We start from the raw sequence: 14,078 nt of genomic DNA, 5'->3' as shown, positions 1-14,078 counted from the left end.
CTCCCTCGGAGTCGTCTTCCCCGTCTATTGTTCTCCATTATTCCCGGAAAGTCTTCATCAATTCATCATTCTGTACCAGTTCCTGTGAGGGAATACAAGATACACTAGAAAAGATCCCTGCCCTTAATAGGCTTAATGTTTAGATTTTACAAAAGTCATAGATGGTAAACATTAAATGTTTAATCTCAGACACAAAGTATTTTAAATCCGAAGCACAGGATTAGGATCTGATGCCATAGTGACCTTTCATGGTGACGAGACAACCCAAAATGGATGAAACTTTGCTTTCTGGCCTATTGATTAGAACCCGGCAGGTTTGGCCTGTGCAGGTTGGTGCATGATTTTGGTTTTCAACAATACAGCTGTCAGTTCACTAGATCAAATGTCTAGTTTTTATAGTATTTTTAGCTGTTCTTGACTTTAATTATTTGCACGATCTTCACGTTGTTCCTTCTCCCTCTGCCCCCAGATTCTAGTCTTGTATGCTTCAGACTTATATTCATTAGAAGTATGAAGATACTGCAAAAGAGCTGATCCTTATATTTTAAATGGTATGTCATACTAAGATGCTCTATTACAGTGTTTCTCAGGGATACCTTTCCCCTAAGAGCCATTTGGAAAAGAGGGGAATTTTTGTTAGGCATAATGTTTGAAGGGCGCAATTGCTGGCGTTAGGTAGGTGTCAGAGATTCCACACATTCTGCAATATAGAGGACAGTCTTGCATAGTGGATAATTGATGTATGATGTACACAGCTTCTAAATGTCCCAGAAGACATTCAAGTGGGTATAAAACCTGTTTGTATTTATCTAAGCCTAGGCCTAACTCGATTTTTATATAAACACAGACTATTTTGGGTACAATTTAAATATACATAAACTGAATTTTCCATGAGTGCAACCATGTAAGTGGAATGAAGATTATACTTTGCTTTGTTGAGAACCTAACAGGAGTTGTTAGCCATGTCAGCAAACCGCATCACTGGCGTCAGTGCTGCCTGGGGCTTGGAGATGCCAGCACGGTGCCTGTGACAGGTGGCATTCTTAGCTGTCACAGTCATGGTAATTCTTCATACAGGTGCAAATATCTGACTTCTCCCTTCTGAATTCTAATACAGTCATATCTGAGTTTCTACAAATTGAAATATATATTATTTTACTATCAATTACTTTCCTTTTTATTTCTTCTTAAAATGGCAGTATTATATTGATTTTTTTAAAGTTATGAGTGAAGGTAAGATATGTTATCTTGAGTATAATCTCAAGTGAGGGAAGAAGATGTTATAAAATATTTGCTGTAAAAGGAGACATTGAATCTGATAGGGTTTGAAAGCACTACCTGTATACAGATTATTGGATAGAATATCTCTCAGAGGTCTAGGTGGTGCAGATTAAATATGAGAGGCCACCCATTCTCTGAAGTCATACCCAGGGTTGGAAACACATAGAAACCAGATGGAACTCTGACAGATTTTCTTTACACACTACTAAAAATTGTGATTTTCATTTTTGTAGGTTTAGAAAGATATTTTCTTATTCATTTTTATTTCAGTACCAGAATTTAGCCCTATCTTTACAACCTTGTTAGATTTTTCCAGTCAGGGTGTCTTGGGTCCCGTGGGAAGCCAGTGTCCTGTGCCTGGTTCCTCGTCTTCCTCCTCCACATCCAGGCTTGGCTGTGAGGGCTGGGGGCGTGCCTGCCCTGGGCCAGAAGGGGCTGCGGTTCCCAGCCAGGTACTGGCCCTGCATAATGTTCAGAGAAAGGATGAGCCACACCGATGCCGGACAAGGCAACTCTGGCTCTGCAACCCACCTGCTCCCAATCCTGGGGGACACCTTGTTTCTTGGGCTTGACGGGTATTGGCCACACTGACTCTTTGATATTAACCTTCACCAAGTTATAGCTTCCTTCTGGGCCTTTTTGGTATCCCCTACTTCAAAAAGGGGGGCTCACCTAGATCCTCAGAGGAGACTTATGGTCTGCGATATCCCTAATTTAGACAAGAAGTAGAAATTTTGGTTGTTAGTCCAGAATCATTTGTTGGTCTCAGTCTGTGAAAATAAACTTGAACGATCTGGATTCCAAGCACTAACCTTGATTGAGCAGATTCGGTCATGATGGAGTATAATATTCTCATCTCAGTAAAAGGAAGTTGGTCAATCTATCCACCCAACCCCTTTTCATCAGTTTGGGCCCAACAGAAACATTTCATTCTGCTCTACTTCTAGACTTGCCCAGGCCTAGCAAAGCTGTTAATCTTTTGTGGATAGTAAATCAGCTATTTTACTTTTTTGACACCTTCCTCTTCCATCTTTGTAGCACTGATAGAGGCCATGAACTAACTGGCTGGCATTGTAAAAAAGCCCTTCCATCCTAAATTATGTCTTTTGGGAGGTGGATGTACCTTACTTGGCTATAGAAGTTTCCTTTCTCAAAACGGGGTCTATCATGCTCAGTAGGTATGTTGTGATTCATTGCTAGGTTTGCTCTCTCTCTCTACCATGTCAAGGTGAGCCAAACAGTGGTTTTAAAGCCACAGAAATACTGGGGCTGAAGAATGTGCCATTCTTTTGGGATAGAGAGACAGTACTTCAAAACATCGTTAGAAGTATTACGGCAAAGTATCGAAGAAATGTTTACCAGAAATGCTTCTACTCGAAGCAATAGACAGAGGGTTTCCTGAGCTTGAAATGCCTCTTGGAGTCACCTTCACCTTTCAGTTCATGACCATTTTCACTTTCCTGCAGGGAAATCACAGATAAGGGAGGGATCCTCAGCACCTGTGTTGTATCGCATAGCCTTCCCTCTGGCTATAGCTGATTGATAAAACAGTAGACACCTGACCTAAGCTAGGCAAACCAGATTCTCTCTGGGATCTCCATCTGGGGGTTTTGAATAGGAACACAGAGAGAAGGAGATCCCTGGAGCTGATTCATGTTGATAGCATGGCTCTGGAGAGATGGTCTACAGATTCCTGCTGCCCAGGTTGCAGCCAGCAGGCTTGGCTGTTTTCTTCAGCCTTGGATTTTGGGAGCTGCTTCTGCATCTTTTCGATAAATTACCTTTTTTACTGAATTTAGCCAGAGACCGTTTTTCTCATTCACAGTCAAAAGAATGTTAACTAACATACAGACTATGGCAGAGAATACCAATGCAGTAAAATGTCTGCACAACACTCAGTGTCAGAGGAATGAAGACAGACAGCACGAAACCAGTCAGTGTTTTCATCATAGGCATATGGTGACCTTGGTTTACAAATTAAAAAGTGAGAAACATGATCTGACTGGTATGAGTATGCTTACGGGGAAAATAGCATAACATATCTGAAAGCAGGATTGTCTAGAAATGGGAAAGACGTTTGCTTACTTCATGTCAAAATATACATCCAAGACAAAGAAAATCATAAGGGGGCAGAGAGAGGAGGGAAATAATGGAGGATTTGGCAAGCCACTCTAAAATTAACTTTTTAAGAACCACTTTGCTTCACCCTGTGTTGGCCCTGCTTTCTCCTGGTAACCCCAATTTCTACTTTGTCTCAAGAGGAAAGCAGGAAGAGCATATTAATGAGAATGCAACTTTACGTTCTTATGATCAGTGAGGACAGCCTAACACTCTCTTGATCACCTTGAGTCATCTTCCTGTGCTGTTTGTTAAATGCAGCAGAAATGCTGCTTTGTCTCCAGCTCTGGAGGGCACCGGCTTCAGAGGAGAAAGGACAGGGAGGCTGAAGGAGAATGGTGTGGATTGCTTGGAAGAGGGCCTTTGAGGAGGGAAAGCGCAGTTTGGCATCCTAAGCTTGATTATAGGGCGATGTCTCTGGGAGAATGGAGCTGCCCGCTTTCTGGTCCCCTGGAAGAGCTCACATTTCTCTCAAGTCCTGACTCAGAGAACAGAGTACTACCATGCAGATACCATGGTAATATTTATGATTTTCCAGATAATCCATTTGGCTTTGTAAGTTTAATGTTTTCAGTTCGATATAGGTGATAACTCTGGTTATATTTATGTATCCAATAATCAACTGGGAAATATTTCTGATTCACTAAGATACATTATACAGCTGCATCCATTTCAGTAAGTAATGCCTCTGGATTCCTATACACTACTAGGGAATTCATCCATTTTCTCAAGAGGTTTATATCAGATTTTTAGGACAATATATTTATATCAGAATAAAGACAAACTATTGCCAGTAATATATGCTGGCTAAGTCAATCTAGTTGTCAGTAATGTAGTCATTCTGAGGTCTAATTCATGGATAATGTTGGTAAAATCTGAAGTGAACTAAAGATGTTCATAGCCTTTAATCAAACAAAGGATGAACCAATAAGAGCAAATGCACTATTCAGTATTCCACTAGTATTCTGACTAGTTGTAGTTTAATTTGGAGAAAACAAGCAGACATAACAGCCTTCATAAATGGGATATTCACATTATAGGCACTGGCATGGGAAGAAATGTTTTTAACCCTAATAGCTCTACCACCCAAATTTGGGAGGTGACATAGTCAAACCTTTACTAGACTTCACCGCCTCTTGATTTCCTGCAAACTGCCACATCAAGTTCAGAACTGCCTCTTCTCTGAATAGAAACCATCCCCACAAAAGTGCCAATGACATTTTCAGGCAGAAAACATATAGGCAGATTCAAATTTTCAAAAGTCTAAATATCTTTTCCTACATGGATAAGTTAAAACATGCACAATAGCTAAGTCCTGGAGTGAGAATCCACTTGAGAGTTCTTTTTTGATTTCTGTAAAAGAACCACAAGATTCTTACATTTATCCAGCAGTTCCCACATGCTGCACACTTTTTAAGAGCCTCACATGTGTTACGTAATTTAACCATCAGAGTGGTCCCACTATGTGAGTACTATTGTCACCATCCCATTTTATAACTGGGAGGTTAACTAACTTGTCTAGGAGTTCATAAATAACAGCAGAGCTGGGGATAGAACCCTGCACTCTGGGGCTGAGGACTGCACTCTTAAGTAGAGTACTACAATTTACTGCATGTTTTGTCTTCAAAACTACTGCTGTTTATATGGGTGAACATGTTTTGAATCTTCATGTGTGCTTGATTTTAAGGTAAGTATCTATTATTAGGGCCTCTAGGGGAAGCACTCATGTCAGGAACCTTGGAGTTGAACAAGTCAGAGCATGTTTCCTCTGAATGTACCCCACCTCTGTTCTCTTTTACTGACTGTCTTAGTAACACGTTTTTGCTCTTCCATACTTTTCTGTCAAAAAATATCTTTACTTCTCCTCACAGTAAAGTGCACAGATCACGGGTATAGTTTGATGAGCTTTGACAAGTGTCTGTACTTCTGAACCAACATCTCAATCAAGTTATAGAACATTGCCACACCCTAGAAAATTCTTACTCTAGAAAATTCCCTTCAAAGTCTACATCCCCTCCTCAGACAGCCACTACTATGACTTATATCCCCATATATTAACTGGCCTGTTATTGGACACACTGTATGTAGTTCAGGGGTCTAGCTTCTTTCACTCAACCAAGTCTTTTGGACAGTCATTCATGTTGTTGCATGTATCAGAAGCTCCTCTTTATTGCAAAGCAGCACCCCACCACATGAATTTGCGATCACTGGTCTATCCATCTTTTTGTTGATTTGGTTTGGTTATTTCTAATTTTATACTATAATAAATAATATTATAATGAATATTCTTGTTTAAATCTTTTTGTGGACATATGTTTTCATTTCTTTGGGGTAAATAGGAGTGAAATTGATGGATCATAAGGCAGGTATATTGTGAACTTTATAGGAAACTGTCAAATAGTTCTCCAAAGTGATTGCATCATTTAATCATCAGCCATGTATGAAAGGTCTAGTTGTTCCACATAATCCCCACACTTGGCATTACCACCACTTAAAGGAAAATAATTTAAAGTGCTTGACCACTTGTATCCCCTTAGTGTTGTGGTCATACTTTGAGGAGGATAAGTTGACTATGGGCCATGTAAAAATAATGTTCACCCACTGTTTCCCCAAACTGATTTGAGCTCCAAACCCAATGTGAGGCAACTGCATTTCTGATGTCGGCTTTGCTTGTGCCTCTCTTTGTGTGAAATTCTGGTGGGAAAAGGAAAGTTATTGACATCTTTAGAAGTCTTGAAGGCTAACATAGTGATTGAACAGTTTCTTATGTGTGGTTGCACCAAGAAATCCACTTACTTTGGGATAAAGACAAGTTTATTCTAAGGATACAGATGCATCTCAAGGTGCCCAATTTTAGCAAGCCTAGCCAAGTTTTATAGAACCAGAAAGTTATCAGTAAAATTCTCTCTTTGCGCTCATTTTCTTCCTCTCCCTGTCCCTTTGACCCTATGGACTCTATCTCTGCTGCATCTGCTTCATGCTTTTTTCTTTGGAAAACTATCCCATTATGAATGTCCCTAAAACAGCAGCTCCTATCTTTGATTACGGATAGTATTCCAGTCTGCACATCCAAAACCAGGGAGAATGGTAATGCCTCCAGTTCGGTGAGGTTTCAACCCTGGTTCAACCTGCTCCACACTGTCAGAGAGGCAAGGACACATTGTTCTAGGGTCCCTTCTGGTCACAGCGAGGTATCTTCTCTAAGAAGGGGGAGTGGGCAGCAGGAAAATGATAGGTAGGGAGAACGATGGTCAACCCTAATCAACAAGCTGGTATTTATTTAATTTCTCAATTGCTATTACCAGGAATCAACAGCTCTCTTATCTTTAACCTTGTAATTTGGGACAGATTCACCAAGGAATAGACTACCCACCTATTCTCACCTGTCAAGAAAAACACTATTGTGTATACACTTTGATTAGAAATCCTCCTAAATTGTTATATTTTATAGATATTATGGAAGAAGATATAAATAGTGCATATCATTCAATAATAATTATATCTATCTTAATAGGTGCTCTTAGTACCTCACAACAGTGCTTGATGAACCCAGAAAGATAATTAACTATGCTTATTTTTGTTGCTAGTGCTGGTAGGTGAGGTTTTAATCAAAATCCTGAAAGTGATCATTCTTAATGAAAGAAGTTGAGAAATGATGTCTTGCATTTAATGTAAATGTTCTTTTTCTGGTATGTGACACTAAAATCATTTACATAAAGATTATCATTGAACTTTTTCCCTTAAAAATGAAAGTCCTCACATTTTCAAAGTTAGAAAGTGGCTAAAGAGAGTTAATTCAATTCCTAAAAGCAAGACTTTGGCAATTCCCTTTTGTGTTAAGAATTACCATCAAATTATCATAAAATCCTTCTCAATATCTGTCTCTCTCTAATACATACACACACACACATACATGCATGCACAGAATCACAGATATCATGGAAATTTTATAGTTGGCTTCTAACAAAAATACATATTTAAGAATTCGCAATTACCTGGCTGTGAATGACCCATTTGTAACTATCTGTGGCTAATCCCAGGTTGATGCCCCACAGCCAATCAGCATACCTGGCCATTCCTCCTGTTATAAATTAGTGTGTGGTCAGGGATAGCAAATGACTTTGAACATCAACCCAGAGAATATGCAATTAGAAAGACCTATAGCTACAAGAAAAGAAAGTGACTGTGCTCCCAAATTAAAGAGCGATGTGCTTCCGACAGATCAATTGTAGGGATCATCTCCATCCTGACTCCTCTCCACTGATGCAGGTGACTGGGGGGAGTGTATCTCTGACAACAGTTCCTAAAACCAGGTACATCCGTTCTCCATGTCCTGTTTCTGTGTATATACTAAGCACAAGAATTCAAGAATTGGATTTCTTTAAAAATGTGGGCATCAAAAATTTTCTCAGATTTATAAAACTGATTCAATATCCTAAAAAAGAAAGCTTCTCCCACAGGAGAAAATATCTCCTAGGTGATAGGACCTTTCCAAGGTTCCTGTACCCTAACTCCCTGTGTAGTGCCAGTTGGGGTACCATGCACAGAAAGAAAGCAGAGAAAAAGCAGATATGTGTGGACAGCCTCAGTAATTGCTCACATTCTGGTTTTTCTTAGATTTTTAGTGAAAAAATTCACTTTGATCAAGTTCTTCAAAGCTTCCAATTACCTACAGGATAAGGATCATGGATACCCATTTTACATAGATCATAATTTAGAGACTATAAGTATTTAAATATAATACTACAGAATGAATGAGAATAATTAATATAAATATTACATATTTATAGCACCTCAGTTTTCAGAGGGCTTTCATATACATTCTTGAATCCTGTTTGTAAACACTTCTTTGTGACACTCTAAGAACATAGTAACATGAGAAGGTACTACCAGTTTGCCCAACAGTCAGCATGTACTTCGTCCTGTTTGCCATGCGCCATTTCTTCTCCAGCCAGTTGTGCACACTGCTGCCTGGGCAACCTTCCCTAAGAATACCTTTCATCATTCTTCATTTCTGCTCCTCCTCACCTATCCTGGAGGGCAAAACCTGTTGCAGTCGGGGACAGCAAACATGAGAAACTGAGTCAGAATGACGTTTTATGCAGAGAGCTTAGACTTTCTTGGAGACTAAGCGCCGAGTCAGTGCTCCGCTGCGTTTTTGTTAGGTTACAGCAAAAAGACAGGTATCAATCAATGATTATAGGATGAATTTTTTCATCAAGCTAAACAGTTGCAGGCTAATTCTTTTCTTAAGTTTCTCTTATGTTTCATCAAGTCATCCGACCATGTGAGTCCCATGGTGTGCTCCTTATCTGGGTTTGCCTCAGAAAGGATCATGAGAACTGCTCATGATTGGCACCAGATTATTCCAAGACTCAACACATTGTTCTGAATTCTCTAAGATTAGTTTCAGTTACAAGTCATATTGTTCTTTCTCTTAGATTAGTTTCGACTGTAGATTAAGTTTAAGTAGTAACTAAATTACAGCAAGGTTAATTGCTGCGGCATCTACAAGGTTAACTACTGGGGCATCTACAAAAATCTAGACTCCTTTACCTGGCATTCAACCTGCTTCATCTTTCTAATCTTATATCTCTCTTAGCTATGATCACTGATGAGGTAATTCCTTTTTACCGAAAATTCCTTCCTCCCTTTCAACCCCCTGGTTCAATGCAAATCTGGGCATTCCTAATAGTTTGGGATGAGTATGTGTTGATATTATTCGGAGGCTCTTTAGTTGGTGCTCTTAAAGCTTTTAATAGTTTATAGCTCTTATTATAAAACCATTCTTTTCCTTCCATTAATACTTTTTGACTTGAATTTTATTGTTTAATCATAATAGTGCCAGCCCTTTTTATGTCTTTAGTTTGATTTGTTTTGGTTTAATTTTCCTAGCTTCTTCTTTTTAAAAATTCAAGTAATTTTCCTCTAAGAAATTCTTTCCTCTTGGTTTCACTTCCACTCTTGTGCTCTTCCCTACTGTGCTTTAACACAGCATTGGACATAAGAATCTCTTTTAATTGAGGAACTTACCCATTCATATTTATGGAGATAATTGCATATTTGATTAAATCAGTTAATATAAAGTTTGTCTAAACCAGTTAAGATTCAGGACAGTCCCTCTGACAAGGCAGGTGCTGCATGTGTTTGTTCAATAAATTGATCAGTCCTCTGCCTTCTCAGGTTGTGTTTTTTATTTGTATGGCTTTCTTGTCTTTGGATTTGCTTGTTTGTGTGTGTTTGTGCTGTTCTGGGTCCTTGTTTCTCACATTTGCTGCTAAGATTTTCTTTTTTCTCCCATGGTATTTGAAAGTTCTAAATCTTATTTTTATTATCCCATTATTTTAGGTCTTCAATAACTATATTTAAACTTATATTTTCTTTGGAAATTGATATTTAATCTTTGTCTAAAGTCCCTTTTCCCTCAGAACAAGGCAAGTCTTTTCATTTAATTTCTTTACCTCTTTTCCCCTCCCAGGCTTTGTTAAAATTATTCTGAATTTTAAATTCTAGCTATGAATTATTTTATATTATGCTTATTTTTTCCTAAATATTCTAGTATGCTTTATAGCCATATTATCAAGTTACTTAACTTGACTTAAAACTCCCATTAGTTTCTATTTTTTTCCTTGAATTGCACTTCTTTATCTATTTTTCAGGTTGCTCTATTGCATCTCTCAATAATTGTTTCAGGAAGGACTAATAAGTGGTAAACTGAGACCTTGCATGTTGCAACTTGCCAGTTCAGTTTCGCTGAAGAAAGAATTCTAGGCTCAGATCAATTCCCTTCAGAGCTTTGGTGGCATCATCGGATTGTTTTCTATCATCTCGTACTATAGATAAGATGCCAATATGATTCCTATCCTTTGGTAGGTAATCTAAATTTTTCTCTCTTGTGGTTTTTAAGAGTCTTTCCTAAGATTTAATCTTAGCAATCAGAAAATTCCTCATGATGTTTTTTTTAAAATTATTTCTTTTAAAATTATTCCTGCTCAGTCCTCAATGAATTCCTTCAATCTGAAGGCTATTCAGTTTTGTGAAATTTTGCATAATCTTTTTCTTTTTAATAATGTCTAATTTATCTGATTGTAAAAACTATGTAATATGTTTTGCTTCAATTTTTTCAATATTGCTTGAATATACATAACATACAATTTACCATTTTAAGTATTTTTTTTTTCATTTTTTTTTTGAGAGGGCATCTCTCATATTTATTGATCAAATAGTTGTTAACAACAATAAAATTCAGTATAGGGGGGTCAATGCTCAATGTACAATCATTAATCCATCTCAAGTCTAATTCTCATCAGTCTCCAATCTTCTGAAGCATAACGAACAAGTTCTTACATGGTGAACGAATTCTTACATAGTGAATAAATTCTTACATGGTGGAAAGTACAAGGGCATTCATCACAGAAACTTTCGGTTTTGATCACGCATTATGACCTATAAACAATCAGGTCAAATATGAATATTCGTTTGATTTTTATACTTGATTTATATGTGGATCCCACATTTCTCCCTTTATTATTATCATTATTTTTATTTTTAATAAAATGCTGAAGTGGTAGGTAGATGCAAGATAAAGGTAGAAAACATAGTTTAGTGCTGTAAGAGGGCAAATGTAGATGATCAGATGATCAGGTGTGTGCCTATGGCCTAAGTATTAATCCAGGCTAGACAAGGGCAGCAAAACATCCACGGATGCAGAAGATTTCTCTCAAAGCAGGGGGGGTGAGGTTCTGAGCCTCACCTCTGTTGATCCCCAAATTCTCACCTGATGGCCCCCCTGCGACTGTGCCTGTCTTAGGTTGTTCCTCCCTTGAGGAATCTTACCCGTCTCTGGCTAACCAGTCATCTTCCGGGGCCATACAGGGGAATGTAAAGTTGGTAAGTGAGAGAGAAGCCATATTGTTTGAAAAGGTTAGCTTTTTACTTCTTTGCAGATTTATGCCCTGTGGCTTCTATGCCCAGCACTTGTCTCGAGGTATCTTTACCACCTGGAGGAATTATGATACTCGGTAAGTTTGATATGAGGCACGAATTCTATTTAAGGGTTGTAATTAGGAAGAAAGAAGAAAAGCTACAGATGTAGCATATGGAAGGAAACATGGGAGGATTGATTATTTCTTTGACATATCTTCTTGTAGAGTACCTTAAGTATGTATAGGTTTTAAACTACTAACTAATTTGCACACACATATTAACATAATAGGAATACGGTGACATAAACAAAGCAAATCTATAATTACCATCCATCTCCAGTGAAGCCAAGAAAACCATTTAGGCACCCTAGGCATTTGTGAAAATTTGTCTATGATATGATGGATATTGTCCAACTGTACTTGAACAGTCTGAGAGAAATCAGACAAATTAAAGCAGCCGATTTCTGGGATCTGTTCACATCCCATATGTTCTTTTAACAGTAGATAGTCTATAGTCATAAGATTTTGGAGTGCTACACCTTGCACCCCTCCCACCTCCTGGTTGACTTCCAACAGTACAGATCTGGTCAAATTCGTTGTCTCACTGTATGCACATGCCAGCCTAGACATCTCCCTCCTCATTGCTATGGCAAGTCCAGGAGACGGTGGGCTGGATGCAGCCACAGCCGCAGCATCGTCCAGATCCCTGTGGAGGCTTTTTGATGATCATCCCCCGGCACAAGTCCTCCAGAGAGTGCTGATGCTGGAAGCTCCTCCTCATATCATATCTTAGTTCATTTTCTGGGTATCCAAGCTAGGCCTTGATCTTCTGCATAGAAACAAACAGACCCTTTGCCCACACTTTGACATGCCCTCTATACCACTGTGCAGAACTCATTGGAGGTCAGCACACAGTAACTCTTTTTTTTTTTTTTTATTAAGAGAAAGGAATATTATCAGAAAAGAGTACCTCCATAGCTGATCATCTGACACCCTTTAAGTGATCAACATTAAGGATATTTAAAGCATGCGTTGATCTTTGATTTACCAATAGTTTTATCCTATCAAGGAGTAATCCCCCTTTTCTTTCTTTCTTTCTTTCTTTTTTTTTTTTTTAATTTTTGATCTATACTTACATGAAGAATACTATGTTTACTATGCTCTCCCCTATATCAGGTCCCCCCTAACAACCACATTACGGTTACTGTCCATCAGCTAAGCAAAATGTTGTAGTGTCACTACTTGTCCTCTCTGTGTTGTGCAGCCCACCCTCCCCTTTCTCCCTCCCCCCCATGCATGCTAATCTTAATACCCCCCTTCTTCTCCCCCCCACCCCCTTATCCCTCCCTGCCCACCCATCCTCCCCAGTTCCTTTCCCTTTGATACCTGTTAGTCCATTTTTGGGTTCTGTAATTCCGCTGCTGTTTTGTTCCTTCAGTTTTTCCTTTGTTCCTATACTCCTCAGATGAGTGAAATTATTTGGTGTTTCTCTTTCTCCGCTTGGCTTATTTCACTGAGCATAATACTCTCCAGCTCCATCCATGTTGCTGCAAATGGTTGGATTTTTCCACTTCTTATGGCTGAGTAGTATTCCATTGTGTATATGTACCACATCTTCTTTCTCTATTCATCTACCGATGGACATTTAGGTTGCTTCCAATTCTTGGCTATTGTAAATAGTGCTGCGATAAACATAGGGGTGCATCTGTCTTTCTCAAACTTGATTGCTGCGTTCTTAGGGTAAATTCCTAGGAGTGGAATTCCTGGGTCAAATGGTAGGTCTGTTTTGAGCATTTTGAGGAACCTCCATACTGCTTTCCACAATGGTTGAACTAATTTACATTCCCACCAGCAGTGTAGGAGGGTTCCCCTTTCTCCACAACCTCGCCAACATTTGTTCTTGTTTGTCTTTTGGATGGCAGCTATCCTTACTGGTGTGAGGTGATACCTCATTATAGTTTTAATTTGCATTTCTCTGATAATTAGCGATGTGGAGCATCTTTTCATGTGTCTCTTGGCCATCTGTATTTCTTTCTTGGAGAACTGTCTGTTCAGTTCCTCTGCCCATTTTTTAATTGGGTTATTTGTTTTTTGTTTGTTGAGGCGTGTGAGCTCTTTATATATTCTGGACGTCAAGCCTTTATCGGATCTGTCACTTTCAAATATATTCTCCCATACTGTAGGGTTCCTTTTTGTTCTATTGATGGTGTCTTTTGCTGTACAGAAGCTTTTCAGCTTAATGTAGTCCCACTTGCTCATTTTTGCTGTTGTTTTCCTTGCCCGGGGAGATATGTTCAAGAAGAGGTCACTCATGTTTATGTCTAAGAGGTTTTTGCCTATGTTTTTTTCCAAGAGTTTAATGGTTTCATGACTTACATTTAGGTCTTTGATCCATTTTGAGTTTACCTTTGTATATGGGGTTAGACAATGGTCCAGTTTCATTCTCCTACATGTAGCTGTCCAGTTTTGCCAGCACCATCTGTTGAAGAGACTGTCATTTTGCCATTGTATGTCCATGGCTCCTTTATCAAATATTAATTGACCATATATGTTTGGGTTAATGTCTGGAGTCTCTAATCTGTTCCACTGGTCTGTGGCTCTGTTCTTGTGCCAGTACCAAATTGTCTTGATTACTATGGCTTTGTAGTAGAGCTTGAAGTTGGGGAGTGAGATCCCCCCTACTTTATTCTTCTTTCTCAGGATTGCTTTGGCTATTCGGGGTCTTTGGTGTTTCCATATGAATTTTTGAATTAT

Source organism: Manis javanica, chromosome 12, assembly GCF_040802235.1.
Source record: "Manis javanica isolate MJ-LG chromosome 12, MJ_LKY, whole genome shotgun sequence".
In the NCBI taxonomy this organism is placed as follows: domain Eukaryota; kingdom Metazoa; phylum Chordata; class Mammalia; order Pholidota; family Manidae; genus Manis; species Manis javanica.
Note: the sequence above shows the minus strand (reverse complement) of the source record.